The sequence below is a fragment of the Ailuropoda melanoleuca genome, chromosome 3, assembly GCF_002007445.2.
Source record: "Ailuropoda melanoleuca isolate Jingjing chromosome 3, ASM200744v2, whole genome shotgun sequence".
NCBI lineage: Eukaryota > Metazoa > Chordata > Mammalia > Carnivora > Ursidae > Ailuropoda > Ailuropoda melanoleuca.
Genome location: NC_048220.1, coordinates 81,675,888 through 81,681,887, shown reverse-complemented (window position 1 = coordinate 81,681,887; position 6,000 = coordinate 81,675,888).

The following is a 6,000-nucleotide window of genomic DNA, read 5'->3' as shown; positions in this document are numbered from 1 at the left end:
ATAATTTTCTTAACTTTTAGCTTAATTTCATCTAGGGGGTCATTATTGGATCTGTTTTGTAGGCATATCTTGCTGGCATGTTTTGATTGTCTAGAGGGATGCTATTCTGTTTTTCACTCCTTTTTTTTGTCTATAACTTTGTATTGGAGTTGACTTAGATATTTTCCTTTTGCTCATACTTGTGTGAAACTAGTTTTCCTAGACTTTTCGAAGATGTGGCTCAAGGTAGTGCTCTTGGTGTCTTGATGCTCCTGGTTCTGGTTTTCTTTTTCTTTCTTTCGTAAGTGTTAAAATACATATTCACTTACTTTTTGAGATTTCCTGGCTCTTTCTTTCATTTGGACCCTCTCTCTTTGTCTCTATTGTTCAAATTCTCGCTGAATTTTGATTTCACTCGAAGAAGTTGCTCCCAAATGTGGGGTTCTCACTTGAAAGGGAATTCTGGTTGTTTCTCTTTAACGCCTCATGTGGCCCAGACTGCTTCAGTCTTTTTCAGACTTTACCATGAGCCCCTTGCGATCATCCACTTGTACTGGGCAAAATGATTTCTAGTTTTTGCTGCTGTTGTCAGATCAGCTGGTCTTACTTTCTAGGAATCCCTGTGCACTGTTTTGTGCTTTCATTTTCAGACCCATCAGACATCCCCTGGCTTCCCTCTGTCTTCTCCCGTGCAGACACTGGCGCCATGTAGATCTTGTGGATGTTGCTAGTTTATTGTTACCTGCGTCTGTCTGTGGATCTGTGGGGCTATCTTGTCAGCTGGTTCTGATGCAAAAGTGGTTTTGTTTTCCCACCTAGTCGATTGCTGTTTTATGTAGAGATTCAAGGAGATTCTTCAGAAAAGTGTTTTAATGTATAAACATGAAGAGATAGCCCCAGTGAAATAACAAATTGGATTCTTTTATAAATAATACATGATGTAATTCTCTTTTTTAAAATGAAATGTTCTGATTCAATGGCAAAAATGTTTAATAGTTTATTTCCCAACTCAATATACAGTAACAACCAATGCTTAAACATTTCTTTCATTAAGTTTGATCTGCAATAAATTTTGTAACATATAAATTAATTTTGTATATTCCTGTAATTATTCCCTTCTTTTATCACCTGTTATTTCACCTTTCCCACCCTCAGAACCTCAACACAATAGAACAAATATAAAAACATGTAATTATACCAATGACTCTTTGAGGTAATGTACGGTAATCATACTGAGTTATGTTTGATTTCTATACCCGTGTGCTATTCGATACTTCTAGCTAATATCAGAGCTGTACTCAAAAAATAAATAAATAATTAAAGATAATTTCACAAGAACTTTACAATGTTAATTTATAAACAATACCTTTTTATGAAAAATAATAAAACTTAAAGACTAAGAGTGAGTACACTAAATGGCCTATTTATAATACAACTTCTGGAGAATTCTGTGTATAGTATAACCCATTTGCCACAGAGTTGACATGAACAGTCAATGTTCAGCCTCTCCCAGGGGCTTTGAGTCAGTTGCCAAATTTTTAAAAAATGCATAGAAATCAAACTAGGACAAGTTGTGGAATTTTAATCCATTCCTTGATTTCTTAGAAGGTGTTGGATATTAATTTCTAGTATAATGTGATACAAATAACAAAAATCCATATTTCTGCTCTTCGTGTGAATTTTTTAGCCCCATAGTTCACTGCTTCCTGTGTCTTGGGAAATGTATGTATCTTAAGAACAGCGGAATAGTCGTGGTACATATTGGCCATTGTCGCAAGCGTGTGCTGGAAATTGGTAGTTCTTTTTTTATAAGGGATTTGTTTTTCTAAAATTATGTATTTAGGGGCCCCTGGGTGGTTCAGTCAGTTAAGTGTCTGCCTTTCGCTCAGGTCATGATCCCAGGGTCCTGGGGTTGAGTCCCACATCAGGCTCCTTGCTCAGCCAGGAGTCTGCTTGACCCTCTTGCTCTGCTGCTCCCCCTGCTTCTGCTCTCTCTCTCTCAAATAAATGAATAAAATCCTTAAAAAAGAAATACAATTATATTTTTATCTTCTATACACTAATCTTCAGGTCAATTTAATAGAGTTGAAGGTTGTAAGATGAGAAGAAATGTAAGATTATATCGGGGCACCTGGGTGGCTCAGTCGTTAAGCATCTGCCTTCAGCTCGGGCCGTGATCCCAGGGTCCTGGGATCAAGCCCCACATCGGGCTCCCTCCTCTGCTTGGAAGCCTGCTTCTTCCTCTCCCACTCCACCTGCTTGTGTTCCCTCTCTCTCTGGCTGTCTCTCTCTCTGTCAAATAAATAAATAAAATCTTCAAAAAAATATAAGATTATATAAATATTCTGATCTGAGAAGTTCTCAGTGTTTGCTAGAGCCCTCTTAGGTGTGCAGTGTTACTGTCTCTTAAGGCTACATCTGGCAGGAGCAGTTATTGCCAACTGCCAGGTCCACTGATTCTGGACCTTCTAACTGCTGACCAGTCCTGATGTGCACATTGTAAATGCCTTCAGCTTCCAGTCCTGCAGTCTTTCTGTATTAGCTCAGTGATATTTCCAGCTGCTGGGAAGATGGTCCTGTCAGCAGAACATTATGTTCAGAGTGGCTTGATCTGTGTGGCCTACTTCCTTCCCCTCAGGACAGTGAATTCACGCTGCCTGCTCTTTGTCCCAGCTTTCTGCTACATGCAGAAAAGTTGGCGTGGCAACTCTGTGTGTGCAACTAAATATATATTTATGTCTACATATAGGTATATATGTTTATATCCATGCATGTACATATACGTATATGTATGTATATGTAGTTTAAGTATCATATAATTTTCCATTTTGCAGGGAAAATCTCACTGCAATTCATTGCTAACTACATCTGCCTGGCCTCTGCTTATTTCAGGCACAATTGTTTATCCTCATTAATTTTTTGGTATAGTAAGCAATAGAGTAGCAGAATCACTTAGGGTTCCCAAAAAGAAATAAATGACAAATACACAAGAAATTTGATGGGGGCTAATTCTAAATTTGCGGGTGGGATATAGGAGATCCACAAGGGTAGTAAAACCCAGAGCTAGGAATAGTAAAGGTGTTATCACTCTTAGGCTGGAAGGGATGGGAGAGAGAGAGGTATTGAAAGCCAGAAGGATGAGCGTAGGACACGCTGCCTTGAGACAACCAATGACTTTCTTTTGAGGAACACAGCCGTGTGCAGGTGACTTTCCAAGAAGAGAATTAAAGGAATAATACCCCGGCCTTGTTCTTTTCCTCTTTATTTTCTGCCTGAGCATGCCCATTGGCTGAACCCAACCAGAAGCTGAATTGCATGACAATCTGTTGAGTAAGAGCAAGGTGTAAAGGAGAGAGAAGGGATCTGCATTAAGCAAATAGAAAACATCCAGTACATTAGCTGTTTGTGTCATTAGAGTAGAACTGTCTTAGGCTAAACATGCGTTCTGATGTTATACAATACATCTTGTGGCTTATACACATGTCATCTTGATTTAAGAATATCTCTTTCGCACTAACAGAGAAAGAACTCTTCTTACCTGTGTATATGCTGCTAACTAGATAAGGACAATTTTTATTTCCATGGTCTCTCTCCTTCAAGTATCACTCATTAAAAATAAACCAAAGAGTTTGGAAAGAAAGGCAAACTGAAAAAAACCCATTATTAGTCTACGTAAATCATCTATAGAATTTTTTTAGCCACCTATTTCTTTTTATGCTCACATAACGTGTGTAGTCAACTATGTTGTGAACTTTATTCTCGATTTGAAATGATAACACTCAGTCCCCAACTCATCTTTGGTGGCAATAATGACAAAAATCAAAGAGACCATCCACCATGATGATCAGTTAAATATATGTATCAGTCAAGACAGGTTAGATTACATAGCTGTAACAAATCCCTGAAATCTCAGTGGCTTAAAACAAGAATACACCCAATGAGTCCAGCAGGAGATTTCTGGTCTTCACATTCAGGGACCCAGGATGAAGAGTGCACCACCATCACTTGGCACTGCCATTTTATAATGTGTTTATATGACCAACACAGCTGGTGGGGAGCTCTGGAGGTCTCATGTCAGTTATTAAATATGTCAGCCTGGAAGAGGCACCCAGTACTTTGCCCATAACGTTGACCATAATTAGTTATTAGGCCCTGCTCAGTCACAAGTGGGCCAGGAGGTGTAGTCCTCTGTGTCCAGGAGGAAGAACTGAATATTAGTGAGCCCTGATAATGTCTACCACCTTGTGAGATTCCTTTTTGTCCTAACTTGAATGAGATCAAGACATCTTAAGAATTTTCTTTATGAACTTTCTTTCTTGTACGTTCTCTATTGATACTCAACCATGATCTGCCTCTTAATTTTAACCCTTAAACAGCTAGTACCAGGATTTCTTTCTTTTCCAGTTCAGCTGTGGCAGTTTTGCTCATAGGGGAGTCCTCATTTTGAATTTTGGATTTGTCTTAAGATGATCATATACTTCACTTGAAGCTCAGTCTAGAAGCAGAGTACTGAAGACAAAGATACTCTCTTCTAAATGCATAAATGAGGTTTGAATCAAAGCGACTAGGAGATAAAATTCTCTAGCAACTGTAAGAGATGACATTTAGAAGATGAGAAAGGTATGAAGAAGCAAGCTGTTTCTTTTCTTCATGAAGGACACCCAGGGGCATCCAAGGTGTGCGTGCGTCCATCCAATAGACATCTCTGTTAGTCATCTCTATGCTAATAGAGATGCTAATAGATCTAATGTTAATAGAGCTAATAATATAATAGGAAGAAAAAAATTCCTCGGGGAAGTTTGACTCTCTGTCTTTAAAACAATTTATGAGTTGATTTGGAGAGTTGGTTACTAGTAAGATTATATTTTTCCAAGTTCATTTCTTCATTTTTATCATTGCCTACTCTGAAAATTTAAAGATGGAGAAGCATACAAATGGATATATAGAAATCCATTTAATATATTGTTAATTATGTAAAAGTTTTTTATGGTCCTGAACCGGTGCTAGGAAAGATTAAAAATTTTTAGTTCAAAAGGTGAAAACCCTTCTCTTCACTCGGCTGACCAAGGATAACAACTTCTAGGAGGCCTTAGCTGATAAGACATTTCCAAAGAATTAATATGGAGCAGGCTTGTCCAAGTTAGTTCTTTGATTTTTAGTTTTATTGGAAACATCACAAACTATCTTGATATAAACAACTTTCTGTTGCTTCCCCAACAGAATTCTTAGATTGCTGACTTGGCAAAGCACAATCATTTTCATTCCATTCAGATCATTGTTTATGCAACTCAGCACTAGCTTTCCAACGTTTCTTGCCTAATGACTCTTAAAATCAACAATCTGAGCACCGTGGAGAGATAGATTGTGTCAGTGTTGGGTGTTAATGGGTAAAGCTTTGATGGAGACCATTCCATTCTCCTCTGTTTTTGCACTCATGAACAGAGGGGATGGAATGGTCACAACTGGGATGGAAATCAAAAATTGTATCTATGGAGTCTCTAGATATGTACTTGGCAGGAAAAAAGTGGCAGAGAAACCAACTTGGAAGAAATGCTCTTTTTAAGCTTGCTTTCATTTTCATTATACTTTGACATATTCGATTATTTTAAAAATAATATATTATTGTTATTAAAAAATTAAATGCTACACAAATATTTAACAGTAAGGTGAAATTCATGGTGATATTAGGCATCTTTTTGCCCCATTTCTTACTTTAATCATATATTTTAACAATTTTAACAATTTTAGCAATATATGTGTGTATAAGTGTAACAATAAGCATGATACTGGCTTTTGGATTACATATTCTATATAGTTAAGTATCTATAAAAGTTGATCTTATTGAAATTTTTAAAAATTAAGAATCAATTTTTAAGCCAATTCTTATAAAAGATTAAATTTTATCAAATATATTTTTGCTATCTATTTAGGTTACTATATGGTGAACATTATTAATAGAATTCTTTTTTTTTAAAGATTTTATTTATTTATTCGACAGAGATAGAGACAGCCAGTGAGAGA